This window comes from Apium graveolens, chromosome 11 (genome assembly GCF_009905375.1).
Source record: "Apium graveolens cultivar Ventura chromosome 11, ASM990537v1, whole genome shotgun sequence".
Taxonomy (NCBI): Eukaryota; Viridiplantae; Streptophyta; class Magnoliopsida; order Apiales; family Apiaceae; genus Apium; species Apium graveolens.
In genome coordinates this window covers 87,676,001-87,687,054 of record NC_133657.1, presented here as the reverse complement: position 1 = coordinate 87,687,054, position 11,054 = coordinate 87,676,001, and the positions used below count along the sequence as shown (strand labels likewise).

Below are 11,054 nucleotides of genomic sequence, written 5' to 3'. Positions count from 1 at the left end.
CTATTAATAGTACCAGGATGGCATATGCAATTTACAGTACATTAACATCACAATGGTAATTTAAAACCGATGTAAAAATGAACAAAAGACATCAGGTGAAACAATATTAAAAGAAAAAGAACTACAAAAACCAATGTCAAATAGTCATTTGACATCGGTTATGTAAAAAAATTAATGTATTTTAAGCCAAATAACATCGAATTTTCAATAGTTGATGTCTTAAATTTTATAATATTAAAGATTAAACATCGGTTAGAAAAAAACACTGATGTTAAACAAAAGGATTTATCATCACCAAATAAAAGAAACCGATGTCTAACCCGGTATTTTACATCGGTTGATAAAAGTACCCGATGTCTGATGAAGCATTTCACATCGGTCAGACAACATAACCGATGTTTGATCTAGACTTTCACATCGGTTTGTTTGAAAAATTTTAAAAAAAATGTCTTTTAGAGCTTGTAGGTTTCATGTTTTAATGGATAATTACCCCATAATATACTCATATTCACCTAGAAATACTGTAATATAAGCTGAAATTTGTTGCAAAGACATCAGAATTATTCTTAAAACCGATGTATAGCATTGTAATAGACATCGGCTGTGAACCGATGTCAAAGGCTGATGACATTTAACATCACACGTGAAGACATCGGTTCAGTTTTTTTTTAACATCGGTTCTGAACCGATGCCTGATCCCATATTTCTAGTAGTGTATATTCAGATTTATATTAGTTTAATATGTTTAAACCCGAAACAATGGTAAAATTTAATGTGTCAATAACAAAAAATACATGTTAGCTTGAGGCCCGTTATATCAATCAAATCCACCTAATTATAATTACTATTTTGTTTAATTTTATTTTAGCCCGGGATGATTATTATTTTATTTTAGACCAAATGGATAATTTGTATTATTTTATTTTAGTTTGATGATATCATATCGACTTCACGGATTTCCTTTCAAATTTTTATTTTGTTATAGTCTAGTACAATAATATAATATTTTTAGTGGGATCAATAATATTTATTATTTTATTTTAGCCCAATTTTTCAAATACAACTAACTATATGTAATTTTTTTAATTTTTTATTTAAAACTGGATCAATAGTATAATTTTGTTTAGCCCGTCCGGGTGAATTTTAAAAATTATTTTGTTTTAACGAAAACCATTAGACATATTATAATTCCTTTATGAATATTTATTTATTTATGAGAGTGTTTTATTTTAAATATTACTATAATTATTATCAACCAAACTATTATCATTTCATTTTTGATATAATAGTATAGATGGATAGATATTAGACGAAACATTAAAAGTTTAGTTGTACAATATCTCGATAAATTACTCAATTATCCTTACTTAATGATTTCATTATTTATTTGGTTACTCTTACTTAATTAGTATATAAATCAATTACCTTTTTAAACAAAATATGTTACCTTTTTTATTTATTCCTACTAAAATACGTTTCAGTTATATTTTAAACTCTTCTAATTTTATCATAATTCTAATTTATATAATTCTAATTAATTTTAATAATTGAAGTCAATTAAGATGAAAAGAAAATTAGGTAATCAAGCCACCCATAAACACTAGCCTCAACACATCTGCAGTCCGTCCATTTTCCATCAATCTAAATAAATGTATTATCCATAATCTATACTATATTTGATCGATATAAAGATTTCGGGCGACAACTTAATATATATTATCAGGGGCGGAATCAGGAATCTAACATGGGGGGGACTAAAATAAATAAAAGTAGAAAATATACCGATTTATTTGAGATGTGCACGCCTTTCTTTGATCAAATAAAAAGAATCAATGATCTCCTCGGCAGAAATGGTCTCCGCAATCTCCTTTTCAATATACACTATCAAATAATCCCTAAGAAATTCATCTTCCATTCGATTGCGAAGACTTGTTTTCACAATTTTCATAGCAGAAAAAGCTCGTTCAGATGTTGCAGTAGATGCTGGAAGAGTCAAGACAATCCTTAATAGTCTATCAACTAATGGATACATGTCAGCTTTTCCTGTGGTTACCAATCCATGACATAAATCACCAAGAGTAGACAGATTATTCAAATCTGGATGAACCGGAATATCTAACCCATAATATTGTAGTTCACACTGTAGATGGATTTTTTCATCTCCCAAAAAATCTTCTGGATAAAACTTTTCAGCTAATTTGCAAATGTTTTCTATGTTGAAAGACCTGTAACCATCCCTAGGATTTAGTGATGCTCTTAAAATAAGAAGCTCCGTCATTTGTTCACTGAATCTATTATTTAGCTCCTGTAATTGTTGATCTATGGCAGCTGTAAAGATTTCTACTCGGTAATGATGTTCCATTGTCACCATTTGCTTTTGTTTTCCTTGTCGACGAAGAGATTTAAGCACATCAAAGTAGGGAGAATTCATATCTGGAATCAAGATAGTATGTCGTTCACAAAATGATCTCACATTTTCTAAGAGACTCTCCCAACCATCACTTCTCAATTTTTGAATCAACATCTTTGTAGTAGAAACCAGATACATGGCATCTAAAATATCTTGAGACTTTTATTGTAATGCTCGACAAAGTAGATCAGTAATAGCTATTATCTCCTTAACCACATGTAAAATAAACACAAATTCATAAGACATTAACATTTTAATAGCACTTAAAGCATCACCTCGTTGAGAAAAAGTTGTCCCTTGAGCAGCAACGTCAATTAAAACCGAGCGAGTAGCACCATACATTATTATCAAACTACATATAACAGTGAAATGTGAACTCCATCTAGTATCTCTGGGACATTGTAATGTTCCAATTTGATTGAGACCTTTACCTGTTTGAATCTCTTCTATTTCCTTTAAATGTTCAATTTCAGCAATTTGATTAGCTTGCAACTCATCATGCCGCTTAGAAGAACTAGTAACCGTATTGATAATAAAGACCATATTTTGAAAAAAAGTGTCAATCTGAGGTATTTCTCTTGTTGCAGCCACAAGTGCTAATTGTAATTGATGTGCTAGACAATGAATGTAATATGCATAAAGACAATCTTCAAGAAACAAGGCTTGCAGCCCATTCCACTCACCACGCATATTACTGGCACCATGATATCCTTGACCTCTTATGTTTTGGACATTAAGATTATGATGAGACAAAATAACACATATTTCAGTCTTTAAAGTTAAAGAAGTTGTATCTTTAACAAATTCCATGATTTCCGTCTAATCAATATTATTTTGAATGAAATAATTAGCAAAATCAATAAAATTTTGTATAATTAATTCTCAATTTCAATTTTTTTTTTAAAATCTAGGGGGACCAAAAAAAATTTTGATAGTAAATTTTAAAATTTTATATTAAAATTTTGGGGTTATTCCGCAGTTGGCGGGGACCGGGGCTCCCTTCGGTCCCCCTAGTTCCTCCCCTGTATATTATTCGCCCGGGTAAAAAAATTATACTATTAATTCTGAATAAATAAAATTCAAAGAAAACTAAATATAATTAGTAAAATTTTGTCGAAATAGTATAACGGGTCACACGCTAAAATAAAATAATAAATATAATTGATCCGACTTAAAAATATACTATTCAAATCGACCTATATAAATCGTTAATCAATACAGTTACATAGATTAAAACATAATAATAACATTCATATGAGCTAAACTACAATTATATTCAATCAACTTAAATAAAGATAAAAGTAATTAAATTACAAAGACGTCGTGCATCGCACATGTTCTATACTAATAATAATTAATTAAATATTATCGTATTCTCCTGCTCATGTTGATAAATACAACATATACAACATAAAAATAGAGAAAAAGGTTCTTTCAAGAGGACAATATATAACTTGTCCCAACAATTAATAGAAATAAATGTAGAATAGAAAACCATTTCGTGAAAATATTGTGGGAGGACTCGTCCAATAAAGTTTTTATTCGTTCGGAGCTCCAAACATAAAATAAACAATTTGAATACCCAAATTGAAATAACTCATAACAGTATCATTTACCCGTTATCAAATAAACTCTCGGACTAAATTATATTTTGTATATCTAAGATTTTACAATTTCGCACGTCATTGACCGAAATAAAAAATTAATATTAATTCAATGAAGCTCAATGAAAAAAGCCCATCAAAGTAGGCCGAAGGCCCACTGTAATATACGTTAATTTTAGGCAATAATAATAATAATAATAATAACAAGAATAATATATTTTGAATGAGAGATCAAATTATAAAAAGAAAAGGACTGCTTTTAAATATTTAGTTATCTATTAAAATTCTAGTTCTAATATTAATAATATACTTTGAGCGATATATATACAACACACCGATCATTATTGAAGTACACGAGTCTAATAATAAAACCCTAAAAAGTGAGGTTGCGGAGGGAGAGAAACAGAGGAGAGGAAACAAAGGGCCTGCGTATAATATAGCTTGTTGGGTTGCTCCTTTTCTATCTAATATCAACAAGATCAGGTATCACTAATTAGAGTTATGTAATTAATTAGGCAGTACCATGTTGGCTGTGTAGATTTTAGTTTGTGTATGCTAGTATTATGATTCATATGATTAATTGATATGTTAGGGAGGAGGACATGTGATTTTCATGACCATGCATAACATCATGTATCATATTATAATAATAATAATAAAATAGTCAAAAACCTGTGCACACACTACACTGTACAAGCTATGGTAATATTTTATTGTTGTGTATGTGTTGATGCGTAGGTGGCACGTAAGTAGTCCTATAGCATATAACTTAAATCATGTTTTAGGTTTTAAACTTATATCTATATATTATTTTACTGATTTTCGTTGTTATTTTGTATTATATTTTTTTGATTTTAATCTACTAGCGTGTCAACTGCATGGTCCAAAAAGATGTCAAAGTATGTATATTTATTCCGAGTCATGTTAATTTTAGTGTCGAGAAGACTATTTTAATATATTATTATAATTAATAGTATTATATATTTTGGTTCAAGTGTTTTAGTTATTTGTCATTATTAGGTACCTATTTGTTGAACCAAATGAATTCTGTAACTAAATTTGTGTTAGTTTTGGTCATTAATATGGTGGTGTTTCACTTTTATTATTTAAATATTTAATTTTTGCTTCAATAATTCTACTTGAACACATGTGTATATTTTGGCATTATAATACTTAACATTTGGATTACGATATTTACCTATTAATTACTAGTTTATTTTATTTATTGTTTGCACTGGTTAGTTTAATAATGAATGTACATGCATGTTTAAGACTGCTAAATTGTTAGTGTTCCAAGCTCTCCACAGAGTGAATTGTTTTTTTTTCTATTTAATTAGATAGTGAATCACACACTTATATTAAATAATAATTTAAAGAACCAGTATTAATAATAAATAATAAATTTGTTATTAGATCACGGGCTAGGAATTTAGCGACTTCGTTGCAGATTTTGTTAGTATTTTAGTTGTGATATTTAAGGTACAGATTATGTCCCCTTTTTTTCAGCGCTACTCCTCTTGTTCCTTATATTTATTTGATTCGTTATGTTCTACTTTCTGTCCATTCCGTTAATATTTGTTTTGACCATTTTAAATTCCGATTTTTTTAAAAAAAAATTGATTTTGAAAAATTTAAATATCAGTTTGTGCGGATTATTTATAACATCCTCTATTTTGGGAATCAGAATTATTTGTCTCAGGTGATTTTAAAATTTTGCGAGAATATTTTTAGTTGACCCTTAGAGTGATATAGGGTATACCGAGTTAACCAGCTGTAGGGGAACTACAGCCATGTCATTGCGGCACCAATGACATGACACTTCCGTGCCAGTGTGATTGGTCAAGGCATATCCTTCTGTTAGCTCTTGGGAGGAGCTTTTGCGCATTTGATATTTGTTCAGGATACGTAGGTGCACCTAGAGTTTGATTTGTGATTTAATTTATGGTGATGTTGTATATACCGTACATGTTATCCATTCTGTTGCACGCATTAGGTACCCTATGATGTGTGTATTTGTATGTGTTCTGATCTCGGTATGAAATATCCTAACCCCTCGTTATTCCAGCCATGCTTATTTTTAAAATTATTGTTTAATATAAGTAGTGAAATCTTCATTTCTGATTTTTATTTTATAAATTGTATTCCAAATCCGTACTGGGCGTTTGGCTCATGCCGTATTCTTTTTCTGGCAGGTGCTTAAGGGAATCTGGGACTGTGTGATAGAGAGCTACCCCATTTCATTGATTATGATTTTAGACTTTATCATTATCTAGACTTAATTATTTATTTAGAGATTTTAATATTTATATTATTGGGTTAGACGGTTTGGAGATTTAATATTATTTTGAAGATTTTAGACTGTTTAATTTTTGTTTAGAAATATATTAGTGCTTTGTTCGCAGGTTTATGAATTATAAGTAATATCTCCTTCTATTTTTAGGAAGGGGGTGTTACAGAGATGGCAGCAGAGTTAGGTTCTTTCTTGTAGAAAACCTACTTAGGTTGACCTGTGAGTTTGGGTAGACGATAGGATGGGTGTTCTATTTAATTTCGTTTCATTCCGCTCTTTACCATTTCATTCTGCTTCATCATTTTGAAATCTGTTTGTAACCGCTTCATCATATTTAATCTCGTAATCTTCATTCATTCGCTATCTTATATTGTAGATGCCTCCTAGACATGATACTTTTCACATTGACCTCGCTCAGATTACTGAGATGATAGGGCAAGTAGTGGCTCGGGTTGTACAACAGGCCTTGGCAAACTAAGAAAATCAGAATGGCGAGGGAAATCAGAATGGACAAGGAAATCAGAATGGCGAGGAAAATCAGAATGGACAAGGAAATCAGAATGGCAACGATAATCAGAATCAGAATGGTCAGGGCCATCAGTTGGAGCCGTTTATATGGTTGGAGAGGTTTGTGAAGCAGACACGAGACTCTTTTAGTTCAGCACCGACTCCTATTGATGCTGAAAATTAGATTGTTCATCTTGAGAAGATTTTTGATGCACTGGGTTGTGATGAGATTCAAAAGGTCAGGTTAGCTGTGTATAAGTTGGAGGGGGACACTCCGAGATGGTGGAGAGGAGTGAAAGCTACTACAGGGGAGAGGTATGCAGAGGCTTTGGAATGACAGGGATTTAAGGAGGTGTTCTATGAGCAGTAATTCTCTAATGCTGATAGGGAGGCTTATTTGAGGGAGTTTCATTCTATTGCGTAACACCATGATGGGAGCATTACTAATTATATGGCGAGGTTTATAAGGTTGGCTGGATTTGCGGGGACAGTTGCAGGGACTGCTGCACAGCAGGCTGATAAATTTAAATAGGGGTTGAAGTCTTATCTGAGGGGTTCCATAATTTCTTTTAAATTTGATAATATGGCAGAGGTGGCTGATGTAGCAAAGGATGTTGAGAAGGAGCGCATAGATTTCAGGACTTCCAGGTCTAACAGTAGTAGTTCGATAACGCCTTCATTCGTACGATTGATTCTCAGGAACGTATCAGTTTCTAGGGTTTTTCTCTATATTTACTGCATTTTACTGGTTGTAAATGAATAAATGAAACAAATGGAATAAGAAATAGGCTATTTATATTTACGGAATATTGGTTCGTTCTGGATCATTTTGGATCGTTAAATTAGTGGCTTAGCCGCTAAGTAACTACAAAATGATCCAAAAATAGATTACTTAGCCGCTAAGTAACTATAAAAATGATACAATTTAATACCAGAATTGGATAATCATCAAAACCGGGCTTTTCATAAAACACCATATACGAAAATAATGTAAAATATCCCGTCTCTCGATAATACGGGTTTTGTTGATTAATCGAAATAACTATCGTACCAAAAATCTTGCGTCGGGCCACGCACGGGTCAAACCGTAATTCGGATTGAAAAAGTCAAAACACAGAAAATGTCCGGAATTACCAGATTAGGTTAGGAAGGAGTTTTCGGAAGAGTTTCGTATTGTAAAAACGCAAAAACAGTTGAAGTTGGACGATTTCCAGCTTTATAAAATAATTTTGTAATTATTCAGAAAATAATTAATAATTCATAAATCATTATAAAATCATATAACAGTCCAAAAATTACCAGAAAAATATCACAATTATCTAAATTTTATTCTGGACATATATTAATTCAAATACTCAAATAATGTCACATATAAACACCCAAACATCAATTCCAATTATCATATAATTCACTAAAATTCACATAAAATCACATAAATAATAATAATATTTGAAAATATGGGATATTACAATCTACCCCCTTATAGGGATTCCGTCCTCGGAATCAGCAGAAGAGAGCACTAAGGGTCTTCTAGCCAACTTTCCATTCCCAAATAATCTCAATTTTCCAAAATCTCAAATAAATCTTGTATTCCTTGTATAATAAAACTTTTACAGGAGCTTCATTTTGCACCACTGTTCCATCCACATCTTTTGACCAATTATTCAATGAAATCACTTTTACTGATCGCGAGAACGAATAATAGAGAGAAAGATAGAGAGAAAGAAAAAAATAAGGAGAGATAGAGACAAATAGAGAGAAAAAATAAAGAAACAGATTGAATTCGTCATACGCCACCAATATTTTCATCGCATTGCAATTCACTGCTGCTGGTGGTAATCCCATCACATAGCCTTACTTAGACTTGACAAAGATAACTCAGTTTAACCTTATTGGCATACCTTCGAATATTTGAGATGATAAAACCATGGAATTTCAAAGAGAAGAGACAAAATCTGAATTGGTGAAAAGTATTGTTGAAACAAGAGAATAATCGAGAGATCAATATGATCAAATGAACTTGGTATTGCGTGTCCAAATTAAGACACTACTAAAGGTTGTTAACCTTCATGTATTCACAATACACACAAGTGATGGCGTCCCATCCAACTCCTATCACACAGACAGGTAACATTGTGTCCCCTATAGATAGGGTTGTTCATCTCAGTCAGAATAAAGGAATATCAAAGGAATTTAAAATCAAATGAATAAAACTGAAAATATTTCAAAGTTGATATTTCTGGAGAGAATGAAATCCAGAGAACAAAATTCTGGCACAAAATGATTAAAGGAGTGTTAGGGAATGTATCCTCTAACAGATACCTCTTTTTGAGAGAGATCAAAAGAAGTTATAGAAAAAGAAGGTATTACCAAGGTCTTAATGTTATCTTTTATTTGAATTCTTCTGTTGTCGTCCGATTCTCAACACTTCCACTGACAAATCATAGTAGCCTCGAAAGATTCCACAATAGAAGTTTGCAGCTTCCCGGAGTTCCATCCAGCTGAACACCACCATCTCAAACGAATGTGCCTATCTTAACTTACTCGTTGGTACTATATCCAACAGTCCAACAGGAACTCGATTGAGCTCAAACGTCCTCACATAGCTATACACACTCCTACACACTCTCATTTCTAGTTTACTATAACCTCAACTCTGATACCAACCTGTAACGCCCCCAAATCCGAGGTCAGAGGATTTGGTCGTCACTATAAAACCTCAATCCAAATTAACCTGTTAAATCAAAATGTAAATGCCAGCGGAAGATATTCATCATTTATGACCCCAAACTAATCCAAGATCTTTTAAGGTTACAGTTCTAGAAACAAGAATTCCATAATCCATAAATAATTTTTTTCACTTTCTTTTAAAACTCTTTTCAACAATTCTCAATCTCCAAACTTAACCCGCTAGTATAACTTCGAAAAGAAGTATACTAGGCCCCAACTATACAATTACACAACTATAATATAATATAATATAAACAACTTTACACAATAAAACTTACACTAGCCCGCAAATCCTGGACCAACCACCTTCCAAGAGTATCCTCTTTGCTTCCTCGAATTACGCAGCTAAACAGCGCAAGTTAATCCTCACTGGAGGTTAAATTTGAAAACAGGCAAGTATGAGCGAAAGAAATACTCAGCAAGATCATTATAATATATATGGTCGTTTTGATATAAAATCGACATCTGCATTAGAGCAAAACATTTAAAATCATAATTGCTGAATCATAAAATTTTAGTTGAGGAACCCCAGAATTGATTCCTTAATTGTATTCAAAACCATTTTGATATTTTTGAGCGAAATGCTTCAGCAATACTTTGAATCTTGACGAGAATCAAACTCGTAAAATAGTGTTTACGGAAATATCGTAAACAATAATAACAAGAAACAATGATTATGGATTGAATCATAAACTTTACTCAAAACCGAACTCTTCAAATTAATACTTATTTTGCTGTCATATCAAATTAGATATCAATACGAACTTTGATGCTCACAACACCCATACTGAAGTCAACATCAATCATCTATACTAATACCACCTTTGATATTTAAGAACAACGTAAGTATCAGCATAAATCAGAATCTGAATCAAAACTGCATTTTACCATTATTCCAAAACAGAAATAGTTGATAAATCATTTATTCTATGAATATCAAAAACGATATGATAATTTAGATTAGGATCATTCTCCGACAGACGTACTATCACATGCTGATCAGCCTGTGTGATAGCATAAGGTCATGATTCGTAGAAACGTGACCCCAAAAACACGAGTACTCAAATAAAAGGCAATATACCTGCTTGTGGAAAAAAATGTGTCATAATATTCCATATGGCACTTAGAATTAGCCCTCCGCTGGACCGTCCATCCCAGTCACTTATGCAATTATGATCCAATCTTAAAACCTTTTATTGAAATGGGGTCATAATAATCGACACCCGAAATAATTTTATTCCCCCAATTCTTGGGTAGGAATATTCGCAACCAAATCACTTTTCTCAAAATTCAAAACATTTATAAATCCGATAATTGGATAAGTAAAAATATTTGACTATTCTGAACATAGAATAGCATATGAGTATTTGCATAAACAGAGTTATTTAATTCAGCGATATGTAAAACATTTATTTATTCTGAACTGAGAATAGGGAAAACAATACTTGCATAATAGGATTCAAAATAAATATCACTTGATCAATAAGTGATGATAGGGATACTTGCCTTTAGG

General features: G+C 31.8%; 1 pseudogene; it reads right to left on the bottom strand.

The window, feature by feature from the left end:
- Positions 1 to 1,777: 1,777 nt before the first annotated feature.
- LOC141695671 (uncharacterized) lies at positions 1,778 to 3,220 on the bottom strand (annotated as a pseudogene).
- Between the last annotated feature and the right edge of the window lie 7,834 nt (positions 3,221 to 11,054).